We start from the raw sequence: 15,936 nt of genomic DNA on the forward strand, positions 1-15,936 counted from the left end.
AGGAGGAAATTCATTACAGGCCTATTGGGCAAAAATCAATTATGGCCTATTGTATAGGTAATAGAACGAACATGAACGAAACGTTAAAGAGATCTGATTTTTGGTTTATAAATACTTTGCCACAATGATACACTTAGTTATCTACCCACCTCGTTCATTTCTTTTAGCATGTGCATGTAGCATGCTTTTGGGATATGTGTCTTTTCAGATTCCACAATTATTCTTTAGTTGTGGACACTAAATCACCGCACTCCCTCTCTTCCTCTTGGTCCTCATCTTTGTAAATTACTTTAATTTAGCATCTGTGTGTTTTATCAGTTTCTTTATAAAAAATATTTAGCGAACTCCATGACAGTAGCTAAAGCAAGGGGCTATAGCAGCACACAAGTAGACTGCAAATGCAAGCTGTAATGGCATGCCCTGAACTCTTGAAGTGAGCGCTACTTGGAGAAAAATCGTAGCAGGCGAGAAGACCGATTGTCCAGCCTTTGGGAATCTCGCTCCACGCTCTGGTCCGCTCACATACTCTGGTTGGAGCTAGAATCAGAAGTGAGTGAGATTATGGAGTTTGCATTTGACAAAACCAGACATTGTGAAATCTGACTGTGCTGTTAACTAAGTGGCTATGCTAGAGTAAAAATCCGATTTGTGGCTGGGTCTAGCTGGGGAAGTATTTCAAGTAATATAGTTTTGTAAGGATGTATTGAGTGCGCTGGTGGCGAAAAACGAAATGCAATATTCTGTGAGAGTGATATGCCTGACTGCACAGGAAGAAAAATGTAAATATTTATTTTCTTCTGCACGGATGAGAATGATTGGGTCTGAATGGCGACAATGCCTGAGACTTCGGCATTCAATTACCAAAGAAAAACAGGTTGGTATAATTGGCACTTGAGCTGGGATCTCGGGAGACCCATAGGTTAGCTAGGTAGATAAGGCTAAAGCAAGTAACTCCAAGACTGAACGTCTGAAGGAATGGATGGCCAACATAAATAGTTGAGATAGTTGAACAGGAACATTTAAAACTTTATCTCTTAAGAGTCTCGAACTGCACATACTGTACAAGATTGCAAGATAATACAGCATTATATTCTGTATTATAGATGACGAATGACATATTATGCAAATCCTAGCAAATGTAGCTTTGATAGTTGTAAAAGGGACACACAAAATAGTACAATACTAAATCAATCAAATGTATTTATAAAGCCCATTTTACATCATCAGTTGTCACAAAGTGCTTTTACAGATAAGTTACTCAGCCTAAAACCCCTAAGAGCAAGCAATGCAGATGTAGAAGCAGGAAAAAAGAAGAAAGAGAAAATGTATTCTTGTTTAGGAGGGAAAGAATGATGGTGAATACATAGTCATATTTAGTATTCACTGAAAAGCATTTGATATCCACAGAGTTAAATAATACGGTTTCACAGAGAATAATTAATTACAGTATATAATGTCATATCCAGGCCACTGTACCGGTGTGCACATCTTTTATTTGATGAAAGAGAATGTTCTCACTTTGATATCTTTTGAGACATCTTGTGGCATTGCCCTTGCTACCAGGTGAATACAAAGAACCACACGTTGCTATGGATTTGTAGAATAAAGCTAGTTATATCTAGGGGCAGTACACATACCTACACAGTGAATCTTTCATGGGTTGAAATCATTACATTACATTATGAGTTTTTATGACTTATTTCAGGGATCTTAAGTGACTGTAACATAATGATATATTGATTACTTAAGTGTGTTTTATCATCTCTTGCTCTGAATACGCTATATAAGGCATTGAGCGGGACTTTCAGCAGAGTGACATTGCACATTAATTACACCATTATAGCCTAGATACTAATCATGTTTCTGTCTCTGTGCTCTGTTGTGGAGAAGCAGCATGTATGATATGACACAGGCAGTGGCGATTTTAGCATGTAAATCTTGGTGGTGCAATGTTACGACTTCTATGAATGGTGAGTGGAGGAGTCAAGCGCAGAGAGCAGGTAATTCCGTACTTGGATCTTTTATTCCAACGGAGACATGGACATGCAAAACACAAGGGCGCATGAAACAACCCGTCCAAAATACACAGGACTAAAACTGTCTGGAAAAATAGCGATCACACTAATACACCAACACCAAATGAACAGAGAACAAGCCCGCACAATACCCAGCGGGCCTAGTGCCCTTAAATAGCCTATAAACAAAACTAACTCAAAACAGGTGTATTAGACCCAATTAACAGAAACAAAAGGAAAGGGAATCGATGGCAGCTAATAGCCCGGCGACGACGACCGCCGAGATTTCGGCGGGATTCGTGACATGCAAAACATATATATATATGCGGGATGCATGCCAGCAAAGTCACTACACAACACTAAACATCCTTCTGGATGATAGTGGGGAGAAAAGGCAGTGGCTCGGGTGGTTGTTGTCCTTGATGATCTTTATGGCCTTCCTTTGACATTGGGTGGTGTAGGTGTCCTGGAGGGCAGGTAGTTTGCCCCCGATGATGCGTTGTGCAGACCTTACTACCCTCTGGAGAGCCTTACGGTTGTGGGTGGAGCAGTTGCCATACCAGGCGGTGATACAGCCCGACAGGATGCTCTCGATTGTGCATCTGTAAAAGTTTGTAAGTGCTTTTGGTGACAAGCCGAATTTCTTCAGCCTTCTGAGGTTGAAGAGGCGCTGCTGCGCCTTCTTCACAACGCTGTCTGTGTGGGTGGACCAATTCAGTTTGTCCGCGATGTGTATGCCGAGGAACTTAAAACTTACTACCCTCTCCACTACTGTCCCGTCGATGTGGATAGGGGGGTGCTCCCTCTGCTGTTTCCTGAAGTCCACAATCATCTCTTTTGTTTTGTTGATGTTGAGTGTGAGGTTATTTTCCTGACACCACACTCCGAGGGCCCTCACCTCTTCCCTCGTCGTTGTTGGTAATCAAGCCTACCACTGTAGTGTCGTCCGCAAACTTGATGATTGAGTTGGAGGCGTGCATGGCCACACAATCGTGGGTGAACAGGGAGTACAGGAGAGGGCTCAGAACGCACCCTTGTGGGGCCCCAGTGTTGAGGATCAGCGGGGTGGAGATGTTGTTACCTACCCTCACCACCTGGGGGCGGCCCGTCAGGAAGTCCAGTACCCAGTTGCACAGGGCGGGGTCGAGACCCAGGGTCTCGAGCTTGATAACGAGTTTGGAGGGTACTATGGTGTTAAATGCTGAGCTGTAGTCGATGAACAGCATTCTTACATAGGTATTCCTCTTGTCCAGATGGATTAGGGCAGTGTGATTGCGATTGCGTCGTCTGTGGATCTATTGGGGCGGTAAGCAAATTGAAGAGGGTCTAGGGTGTCAGGTAGGGTGGAGGTGATATGATCCTTGACTAGTCTCTCAAAGCATGTGTGTCTGCTTGGGGGGGAAAATACACGACTGTGATTATGATCGAAGAGAATTCTCTTGGTAGATAATGCGGTCGGCATTTGATTGTGAGGAATTCTAAGTCAGGTGAACAAAAGGACTTGAGTTCCTCTATGTTGTTATGATCACACCACGTCTCGTTAATCATAATGCATACACCCCCACCCTTCTTCTTACCAGAGAGATGCTTGTTTCTGTCGGCGCGATGTGTGAAGAAACCAGGTGGCTGTACCGACTCCGATAACGTGTCTCGAGTGAGCCATGTTTCCGTGAAACAAAGAACGTTACAGTCTCTGATGTCTCTCTGGAAGGCTACCGTTGCTCGGATTTTGTCTACCTTGTTGTCATGAGACTGGACATTGGTGGGTAGTATGCTCTTGAGCAGTGCGTGATGTGCCCGTCTACTGAGCCTGACCAGAAGACCGCTTCGTCTGCCCCTTCTGCGGCGCCGTTTTTTTGGGTCGCCGGCTGGGATCTGATCCATTGTCCTGGGTGGTGGGCCAAACAGAGGATCTGCTTCGGAAAAGTCGTATTCCTGGTCGTAATGTTGGTGAGTTGACGTCGCTCTTATATCCAATAGTTCCTCCCGACTGTATGTAATAAAACCTAAGATTTCCTGGGGTAACAATGTAAGAAATAACACATAAAAAACTAAATACTGCATAGTTTCCTAGGAACGCGAAGCTAGGCGGCCATCTCTTTCGGCGCAGGATGTAGTTAACTATGGCATAAGGGGACGACAAGTGGATAGAGGCAATTCGTAATTTTGATTTAGTCAATATAACTATTTGTTGAGCACTTTTGAAATGTACAGTGACAGAATTCAGAACATGGGCCATTCTTACAGTGTTCTCCCTGTACACTAAGTCAGAACCGTAGGATAAATAAAGGGAGCAAATAAGCAGACAATGAAGCTCTTAAAATATTAAAGGATTACATTTCTCAAAAACAGGTTATAGGCTACATGTGCACCACCAAGTCAGAACAGTAGGCAAAATTAAGAGGTGAAAATTGACTAAATTATTAGGGTGAGGCACATGGGCTACTAACAGCTTACTACACAACTGTAATGAGCGCGCTGAGAGTCGGGAAGCAAGTTCAGGGAGTGAGGGTTTTCATAAATAAACTCAACTAAATACAAAACAAGAAACACTAACAACGCACAGACATGCCACTGGAACATAAACAATAATGCCTGGGGAAGGAACCAAAGGGAGTGACATATATAGGGAAGGTAATCAGGGAGGTGATGGAGTCCAGGTGAGTCTGATGATGTACAGGTGCATGTAATGATGGTGTCAGGTGTGCGCCATAATGAGCAGCCTGGTGACCTAGACGCTGGAGAGGGAGCAGACGTGACAACAACATACACTTAGTATTACTTTCTTAGCGACAGTATACATATCTCCCTGGCATATTGCATCATTTATGCAGCAGCATACCAGACACCTTGTTGTCCTGTGCTCACTTGAACATTCAGGTGGCGCGGTGGTCCTTCATGGGAAAATGTTGTCATCAAACATTGTCATCAAAGTCTGGCATTCTCTGGATGTATGGTGCATTCAAGACACCTGTGTTCTCAGAAATCTCAGTGATCTTCAGGTTGTAGCTCTAGAAAGAGGCCCGAGTTCCCAATTTACAATTCAGAATTGGATGTAATGTATTTTTCCCAGTCGTAGCTTGTTTTTTCCAAGGTCCCAGTCGTCTTGAACTCACTAAAGTCAGATTTTGCAGTTCCGAGTTATCACTTGTTTTGAGCGCTGCACATCTCATGCTTCATTGACCGCATGGCCAATGTTGAATGTTTATCATTTTAAACTAGGAAAAGAGACCCTTAATCTTAGACTTGGGACCACACATCCACTCCACTGAATAGCAGGCTAATGATTGCTTTGCGATGCTTACAGTTATCCACTGATTCCTTCCAAACCACTCATTGTTGAATTTGCGATTTCCAACTTGTTGTTTAAGGTTTATGTCCAATGGCCGATGAGCACTGATACGTTTTATCTATATTTTCTCTTCATTATTTCTCTTCATATGACAAGGAATAAAAAGGATTTGCCAGTAGGTTGTCGACTTGGTTCATGATGATGATTGCTAGCTAAGATTTTGAAAGTATGGTGTTGACATGATCTGTCCAATCTAGCTACTGTAGATATAACGTGATTTGATGTCATTTTATCTGTGGCCAATGACATCGAGCCTTCTTGGATGGGCACTTCTAATGTAACTCTACGGCAGCACCCAAGGGGCAGAATTTTAGAACTCTACCCTTAGACTTGGTGGTGACGTAGTGTCCCAATGAGTGACAGAACACTGAGCCAATCACGGCGCAACGCTCCATATTTTCTGCCCCACCTGCCCTGAATGACAGATCACCACTGGAGACAGGGCATACTGTCCATACTGACTGGGCCTTGGGGACATGAGATTGCAGGTCCCATGAAGCAGGAGGCCTAGGCCACATCTCCTCCAGGGGCCAGTGGTGTAGTGATTCGTCTCCCAGTAAATAGGCTCTGTGACAAGGCCGTGGAACAAAGCGGACGGAAAACACCGCAACCCTGATATTCTGTCTGTGCTGTGGCCATGGGAGATGGTGATCCACTTAATGGCCGGCCCTGTGTCAACCAGCAGCAGAGCCTCCAATCAGTGATTGCTTCATTAGTTAATCTGATTGAGTGTGCGAGCGGCCAGTGGTCAATGGCAGGTTAGCTCTGCCTCTGCGAAGAGTCTGTGTCGGAATCAATATCATTGTTCTCTGTAGAGCGCATCTTTTTCTCAGAACTCATCCTCCTCACAGTTACAGAAAAACAGGAGATGGATCTCTGTGTATGATCCGTTTCAAGTCCTCCATAATTATATTAAGGTAATCAATAAAAATGTGCTGTTGATGATATCTATTAAAGCAACAAGGCAGGCTGCATCTTTATTGCCGTTAGGCCCATCATATTGTTCCTCTTGGGCTAATTACTCCCAGCCTCTATTACTCAGTCTGTGTCATTCTTTGTGTATTCTGCAATGTATGCTGCTGTGCTGTAATGTGTTGTGCTATTGGCTTGCTACCTGTTATACCCCTAAATGTTACTCGCTGATCGCTAGAGAGGTGGAGAAATTAGTCATGAAGACATAGGCCTGTCTGCTAGACTTCAGGCATCAGTCAGCTGTCACTAATGTTCATGCTTCACCCAAACCTACAATTATTTGTTGGTTTGTCAGCTAATGATGGCACAATGCCTCTGGAATCAATCGTATTTATGTTTTCTTCACCTGCAGGCTTAGTCAGAAAGCAAACCCAGAAAATACACAAATGATAGATTTTGAAAATTGTGTGTTTAATGAGGTGTGATTTATAGATGCCTAATTACACATTTCTCCCAATGTGCAACAATGGTCCGAAGCATTTAATTAATCCAACTGTATAACAGCGCAAACTCATGCAATGGATGCAGACATGGTACAGGTCAATTCTGGATTGTGTTTACATTTTAATCAGTTTTTCTAAACAGGCAAACAGGAAAATCATTAAATGTTGAACTTTCCTCACTTTAATGTGAATCCAGATCAAATCCCACATTAATTTAGGAGACTAGTCCAATTTATCGTTATTGCAGTGGATTATTGGATTTTGATATGTAATTATAAAGCATTGTGTCTATCATGGGGATGGTTTGGGCATGCTCACAGACCTGCTATAACCTTAGCATCTGCCAAGCAGCCAAAGAGTATGGATATGTCTATGTTTTGACTTGTATTCCTCTCCAACTTTGCTAATGTGTTGTCTTGCCTCTAACAAGTCTGGGCCTGTGGACCCTTTTTCTGATTCCTTTTATTCAGTCGCTTAAGACAGTGGACTTCCCAAATGTAGTAAAATATGTTTATTACTTTACTACTACTACTTTATTTACTACACTTTAGTTAGAAAATCAAGGTTTCACTGCTTCATCATCAGTTTTATCTGCTAATTATTAACTGTAGTGTAGCTTTATAACAATTGAAAGCATTGGGAAACATTTGCCTCCTAATCCTCTGACCCAGCTGTGTTTGACTTCAGAGGTAAAGACGTTGAAATAGTCTCTCTTTCTGTTCACCATCATTCACTACAGATCCAAATCCAAACAGAAATCTTTGGGAGAAAGAAAGCAGGTTGACATTCTATTAGCCATTTAATATCTAAAGCAAAAGCTGGAGATAGATAGCAGACAAAGCAAGGCAAAACCTGATAGATTTGAGAGAAAAGGGCATGTCAAGAATATCAAAGAGATGACTCAGAAATCCGACATTAAAGACACTATTTTTCAACCAGAGAGCAAGCAGCTGAATCTACAGATACCATTTTTGGGCTTGGGTTGAAAGAGCTGTCATTACATCAAAAAGTATTTTCTGTGGAGTAGTTTTTGAACCACTTTTTTTTGCCTGTACATTCCCATATTTCCAGGCTTTACATAAATTAGAATAATCCCTTACAAATTACAATGTACTGCATTCTGTAGACAGGGAATCAATACAAGAAATGTTAGGCAAGGGTAGTCTATAATTTTTGGCCTCAAAACAAGAATATACTGTTCTTTTTATTGTATTTTTTAAGTATGTGATACATTTTCACAATTCTTAGTACAAAACTCAAAACAGATCATCAAAAAGGCAGTTGTTTCAAAACTCTAGCACATTTCAATTGGCTAAGTACAACACACAAAATCACTTTTCACCAGACTTTTTTAAAAAGTCACTTTTTTCACCAAACTTAATCAGTGTTTCATCATCAGTGGAGACTGCTAAGGGGAGGATGGCTCATAATAATGTCTGTAACGGAGCAAATGGAATGGCATCAAACCATGTGTTTGATGTATTTGATAGCGTTCCACTGATTCCGCTCCAGCCATTACCAGGAGCCCGTCCTGCCCAATTAAGGTGCCACCAACCTCCTGTATTTCATCTAGAATGACATGTTCCACATTGCAATACATGTTTATATAAAGTAATTGCTTTTCACAATGTAATGTTCACTTTACTTTTAATATGATTCTCTTCTTATTTGTTAAAATACATTTTACTATTACTTAATCAGACGGCTCTTAATTGATAATCACTTAACCGTTTTGGTAAACATATAGATTTTAAACAGGTTTGTCTACTACAGATTTTGAGAACTATTGTACATAATGAAAATGTATGTTTGTAAAGTATAAACATAGTGTATAAAGTATGATATATACTGCAATGTACTATTATGATGATGACTATTCTGATTTGACTTCAAAGTAAGTTTAAAAAATTGGATATTGACAAGTTCAGAGAAATACTGTATGTAACTAATGCATCCACTATACATTTAACATGTATCCAAAATTAATTTTCTGGGGTCTTTTTGATGTGGGAAAAAAATGAATTGGCCAATACAGTGAGAGCTTGTTCTCAACTGGCCTACCTGGTTAAATAAAGGTGTTCTCAACTGGCCTACCTGGTTAAATAAAGGTGTTCTCAACTGGCCTACCTGGTTAAATAAAGGTGTTCTCAACTGGCCTACCTGGTTAAATAAAGGTGTTCTCAACTGGCCTACCTGGTTAAATAAAGGTGTTCTCAACTGGCCTACCTGGTTAAATAAAGGTGTTCTCAACTGGCCTACCTGGTTAAATAAAGGTGAAATAAAACATCATTTAAAAAACTAGCACTGTAGTACTGCAGTATATGTCATTATCCAAAGTGATAACAGTAAGGAATCGAACCCAGAACTCTGGCGTTGCTAGTGCTATGCTCTTACGAACTGGGCCACGTACAGGACCCCTACAATACATAAGTGCAATACATTACATTTACATTTAAGTCATTTAGCAGACGCTCTTATCCAGAGCGACTTACAAATTGGTGCGTTCACCTTAAGACATCCAGTGGAACAGCCACTTTACATCTAAATCTTTTAAGGGGGGGTGAGAAGGATTACTTTATCCTATCCTAGGTATTCCTGAAAGAGGTGGGGTTTCAGGTGTCTCCGGAAGGTGGTGATTGACTCCGCTGTCCTGGCGTCGTGAGGGAGTTTGTTCCACCATTGGGGGGCCAGAGCAGTGAACAGTTTTGACTGGGCTGCGCGGGAACTGTACTTCCTCAGTGGTAGGGAGGCGAGCAGGCCAGAGGTGGATGAACGCAGTGCCCTTGTTTGGGTGTAGGGCCTGATCAGAGCCTGGAGGTACTGAGGTGCCGTTCCCCTCACAGCTCAGTAGGCAAGCACCATGGTCTTGTAGCGGATGCGAGCTTCAACTGGAAGCCAGTGGAGAGAGCGGAGGAGCGGGGTGACGTGAGAGAACTTGGGAAGGTTGAACACCAGATGGGCTGCGGCGTTCTGGATGAGTTGTAGGGGTTTAATGGCACAGGCAGGGAGCCCAGCCAACAGCGAGTTGCAGTAATCCAGACGGAGATGACAAGTGCCTGGATTAGGACCTGCGCTGCTTCCTGTGTGAGGCAGGGTCGTACTCTGCGGATGTTGTAGAGCATGAACCTACAAGAACGGGCCACCGCCTTGATGTTAGTTGAGAACGACAGGGTGTTGTCCAGGATCACGCCAAGGTTCTTAGCGCTCTGGGAGGAGGACACAATGGAGTTGTCAACCGTGATGGCGAGATCATGGAACGGGCAGTCCTTCCCGGGAGGAAGAGCAGCTCCGTCTTGCCGAGGTTCAGCTTGAGGTGGTGATCCGTCATCCACACTGATATGTCTGCCAGACATGCAGAGATGCGATTCGCCACCTGGTCATCAGAAGGGGGAAAGGAGAAGATTAATTGTGTGTCGTCTGCATAGCAATGATAGGAGAGACCATGTGAGGTTATGACAGAGCCAAGTGACTTGGTGTATAGCGAGAATAGGAGAGGGCCTAGAACAGAGCCCTGGGGGACGCCAGTGGTGAGAGCGCGTGGTGAGGAGACAGATTCTCGCCACGCCACCTGGTAGGAGCGACCTGTCAGGTAGGACGCAATCCAAGCGTGGGCCGCGCCGGAGATGCCCAACTCGGAGAGGGTGGAGAGGAGGATCTGATGGATACAATACAATACTGTAAAATACAATACATGAATACAATATAGGTGGAATGTGTATGATTGCCATGAGCGTACCACCCTCCTTCAGGCCATGGATGAGGCATACAATGACATCAATTCAAACCTATGTCAGGATTGGATTGGCCATGCCAAAATGTTTTTCCCCAGGTGCATGAATAATGAAACAATTTACTGAGATGTCGATGAAAAGCTATGGCCAAATGCTCAAACAGGCTTGATGCAAACTAGTGCCTGCTAAACATTATGTTTCTTTAATTTATTTCATTTGATTACAGTACACCTATGTTGTAATTATATCTATTGTAATTTACGGTACTTTAGCCATTTAGAAACATCTAGCATTTTTTGCTATTTGATTTAATTGTTGTTAAAATAACAAATTGAGAAGATATCATTATGTTGTGTTTTGGCACTAAAATCAAGATTCTCATGGTATTTTACAGTAATGTATTTTTTGAATCAATGGTTGTGTGGTGAAAGATGTCTTCTAGTAAAATGAATGCATAATAAAAAGTTTGATCTGAGACTTGCTGCATTACAAGTGTAACCAGTTTGGAGATTTGTACTAAGAGTTTAGAAAATTCACCACATATTTATGAAAATAGCACCAAAACGAAAAAAAAAAGTATTTATATATGATTGAGTGGATTTACAGTTTTTACCCCCAAGCCATAAGACTCCTGATCAGGTAATCAAATGGCTACCCGGACTATTTGCATTGTGTGCCCCCCCCAACCCCTCTTTTATGCTGCTGCTACTCTCTGTTTATCATATATGCACAGTCACTTTAACTATACATTCATGTACATATGTACATACAGTGGGGAGAACAAGTATTTGATACACTGCAGATTTAGCAGATTTTCCTACTTACAAAGCATGTAGAGGTCTGTAATTTTTCATCATAGGTACACTTCAACTGTGAGAGAAAATTTGAAAATGATTTTAAGTAATTTGTCATTAATTAGCATTTTATTGCATGACATAAGTATTTGATACATCAGAAATGCAAAACTTAATATTTGGTACAGAAACCTTTGTTTGCAATTACAGAGATCATACGTTTCCTGTAGTTCTTGACCAGGTTTGCACACACTGCAGCAGGGATTTTGGCCCCCTCCTCCATACAGACCTTCTCCAGATCCTTTAGGTTTCGGGGCTGTCGCTGGGCAATACAGACTTTCAGCTCCCTCCAAAGATTTTCTATTGGGTTCAGGTCTGGAGACTGGCTAGGCCACTCCAGGACCTTGAGATGCTTCTTACGGAGCCACTCCTTAGTTGCCCTGGCTGTGTGTTTCGGGTCGTTGTCATATTGGAAGACCCAGCCACGACCCATCTTCAATGCTCTTACAGAGGGAAGGAGGTTGTTGGCCAAGATCTCACGATACATGGCCCCACCCATCCTTCCCTCAATACGGTGCAGTCGTCCTGTCTCCTTTGCAGAAAAGCATCCCCAAAGAATGATGTTTCCACCTCCATGCTTCACGGTTGGGATGGTGTTCTTGGGGTTGTACTCATCCTTCTTCTTCCTCCAAACACGGCGAGTGGAGTTTAGACCAAAAAGTTATATTTTTGTCTCATCAGACCACATGACCTTCTCCCATTCCTCCTCTGGATCATCCAGATGGTCATTGGCAAACTTCAGACGGGCCTGGACATGCGCTGGCTTGAGCAGGGGGACCTTGCGTGCGCTGCAGGATTTTAATCCATGACGGCGTAGTGTGTTACTAATGGTTTTCTTTGAGACTGTGGTCCCAGCTCTCTTCAGGTCATTGACCAGGTCCTGCCTTGTAGTTCTGGGCTGATCCCTCACCTTCCTCATGATCATTGATGCCCCACGAGGTGAGATCTTGCATGGAGCCCCAGACCGAGGGTGATTGACCGTCTTCTTAACCTTCTTCCATTTTCTAATAATTGCGCCAACAGTTGTTGCCTTCTCACCAAGCTGCCTGCCTATTGTCCTGTAGCCCATCCCAGCCTTGTGCAGGTCTACAGTTTTATCGCTGATGTCCTTACACAGCTCTCTGATCTTGGCCATTGTGGAGAGGTTGGAGTCTGTTCGATTGAGTGTGTGGACAGGTGTCTTTTATACAGGTAACGAGTTCAAACCGGTGCAGTTAATACAGGTAATGAGTGGAGAACAGGAGGGCTTCTTAAAGAAAAATGAACAGGTCTGTGAGAGCCGGAATTCTTACTGGTTGGTAGGTGATCAAATACTTATGTCATGCAATAAAATGCAAATTCATTTCTTAAAAATCATACAATGTGATTTTCTGGATTTTTGTTTTAGATTCCGTCTCTCACAGTTGAAGTGTACCTATGATAAAAATTACAGACCTCTACATGCTTTGTAAGTAGGAAAACCTGCAAAATCGGCAGTGTATCAAATACTTGTTCTCCCCACTGTATGTACATACTACCTCATTTGGCCCGACCAACCGATCAACATTGGCTATCCGGGCTATCTGCATTGTGTCCCGCCACCCGCCACCCACCACCCGCCAACCCCTCTTTACGCTACTGCTACTCTCTGTTCATCATATATGCATAGTCACTTTAACCATATCAACATGTACATACTACCTCAATCAGCCTGACTAACCGGTGTCTGTATGTAGCCTCGCTACTTTCATAGCCTCGCTACTGTATATAGCCTCGCTACTGTTTTTCACTGTCTTTTTACAGTTGTTTTTATTTCTTTACATACCTATTGTACAACTAATACCTTTTTTGCACTATTGGTTAGAGCCTGTAAGTAAGCATTTCACCTGTTGTATTCGGCGCACGTGACAAATAAACTTTGATTTGATTTGATATAAGTGATCCTCCCCTTTATAACTGAGGTGGACTACTGTACCATGACTGTATTGGGCAAGAAAACGTGCGTGAAAGGCAATTGAGCTAGTTTTAACTAATTAAGTATTTTAGCTTTCATGGCTCTAGCCCTCAAGGAACAACTGAAGATACAGTGGGGCAAAAAAGTATTTAGTCAGCCACCAATTGTCTCAATACTTTGTTATATACCCTTTGTTGGCAATGACAGAGGTCAAACGTTTTCTGTAAGTCTTCACAAGGTTTTCACACACTGTTGCTGGTATTTTGGCCTATTCCTCCATGCAGATCTCCTCTAGAGCAGTGATGTTTTGGGGCTGTTGCTGGGCAACACAGACTTTCAACTCCCTCCAAAGATGTTCTATGGGGTTGAGATCTGAAGACTGGCTAGGCCACTCCAGGACCTTGAAATGCTTCTTGCGAAGCCACTCCTTCGTTGCCCGGTGTGTTTGGGATCATTGTCATGCTGAAAGACCCAGCCACGTTTCATCTTCAATGCCCTTGCTGATGGAAGGAGGTTTTCACTCAAAATCTCACGATACATGGCCCCATTCATTCTTTCCTTTACACGGATCAGTCGTCTTGGTCCCTTTGCAGAAAAACAGCCCAAAAGCATGATGTTTCCACCCCCATGCTTCACAGTAGGTATGGTGTTCTTTGGATGCAACTTAGCATTCTTTGTCCTCCAAACACGACGAGTTGAGTTTTTAACAAAAAGTTACATTTTGGCTTCATCTGACCATATGACATTCTCCCAATCTTCTTCTGAATCATCCAAATGCTCTCTAGCAAACGTCAGACGGGCCTGGACATGTACTGGCTTAAGCAGGGGGAGGAGGGGGTGCAGGATTTGAGTCCCTGGCGGCGTAGTGTGTTACTGATGGCAGGCTTTGTTACTTTGGTCCCAGCTCTCTGCAGGTCATTCACTAGGTCCCCCCGTGTGGTTCTGGGATTTTTGCTCACCGTTCTTGTGATCATTTTGACCCCACGGGGTGAGATCTTGCGTGGAGCCCCAGATCGAGGGAGATTATCAGTGGTCTTGTATGTCTTCCATTTCCTAATAATTGCTCCCACAGTTGATTTATTCAAACCAAGCTGCTTACTTATTGCAGATTCAGTCTTCCCAGCCTGGTGCAGGTCTACAATTTTGTTTCTGGTGTCCTTTGACAGCTCTTTGGTCTTGGCCATAGTGGAGTTTGGAGTGTGACTGTTTGAGGTTGTGGACAGGTGTCTTTTATACTGATAACAAGTTCAAACAGGTGCCATTAATACAGGTAACGAGTGGAGGACAGAGGAGCCTCTTAAAGAAGAAGTTACAGGTCTGTGAGAGCCAGAAATCTTGCTTGTTTGTAGGTGACCAAATACTTATTTTCCACCATAATTTGCAAATTAATTAATTAAAAATCATACAATGTGATTTTCTGGATTTTTTTCTTCTCATTTTGTCTGTCATAGTTGAAGTGTACCTATGATGAAAATTACAGGCCTCTCTCATCTTTTTAAGTGGGAGAACTTGCGCAATTGGTGGCTGACTAAATACTTTTTTGCCCCACTGTATGTAATGGTTAGGTAACAGCAATTCCAAAGTAGCAAAGTCAAACGAAACAAGACAGGCAAAAGTATTTTGTTACTGTCATGACAAGGAGGTGTGACGAGAACCTGTGGAGAGCATGTTGTCCAGCACCAGAAGGGATGACTGTACAGAACTCTTGTCCTCCAACACCCTCTTGTCAATTTATAGCCAGGTAACACCTGATCCAGTTCAACTTTATGTCAATGGCTCAATCAAAAATAACTGATTGACAGATTGGTTCAACAGAGGCAGTTGACTCTATGGTTGGCATTAGCGGTGTGTGGGTAAAATCACAAGGGAAGCCAAGCCAGAAAAAAGCCATATTAAAACCTATGTGTTGTGATAATTGCATTGTTTGCTTTATAACCTGTAAGATCATATGCCTTGCCACCGTGATATATAGACCTAAGGCCAAGACAATAAGAAGACACAGTGACAGAACAAATTCAACCACACCTTTCTTTCATCACAAAAAATGGAGAGCAACCGCTGTCCGGTGAAGTCGACACAGCATATTGCATGTAACAAACAGTTACATGACCTACAGCATGGTCAATTAAGCAAGTTAATGTTTCTGACGTTTTCAAACTACTAAACAACTATTGATTTAGAACCACGGAGAGTTACTGCAAGTTGCAAAGAAAACAGGAGCTGCCTCCTCTATTTCAGCCCCATTTCAACTTCAACATCATCAAATCAGCTATGCTTACACGGAACCCAAACCGGCTGCGCGCGTGCACCATCGTGCGCTATCGTGCATAAATGTATTTTGCCCCCCCACACCAAACGCGATCACGACACGCAGGTTAAAATATCAAAACAAACTCTGAACCAATGACATTAATTTGGGGACAGGTCGAAAAGCATTAAACATGTATGGCAATTTAGCTAGCTAGCTTACACTAAACGATATCTTAACCGCCATCAATAAGAAACATTACTGTGCAGCCGTATTCATTGATCTGGCCAAGGCTTTCGACTCTGTCAATCACCACATCCTCATCGGCACTCGACAGCCTTGGTTTCTCAAATGATTGCCTCGCCTGGTTCACCAACTACTTATCTGA

This window comes from Oncorhynchus nerka, linkage group LG11, assembly GCF_034236695.1.
Source record: "Oncorhynchus nerka isolate Pitt River linkage group LG11, Oner_Uvic_2.0, whole genome shotgun sequence".
NCBI lineage: Eukaryota > Metazoa > Chordata > Actinopteri > Salmoniformes > Salmonidae > Oncorhynchus > Oncorhynchus nerka.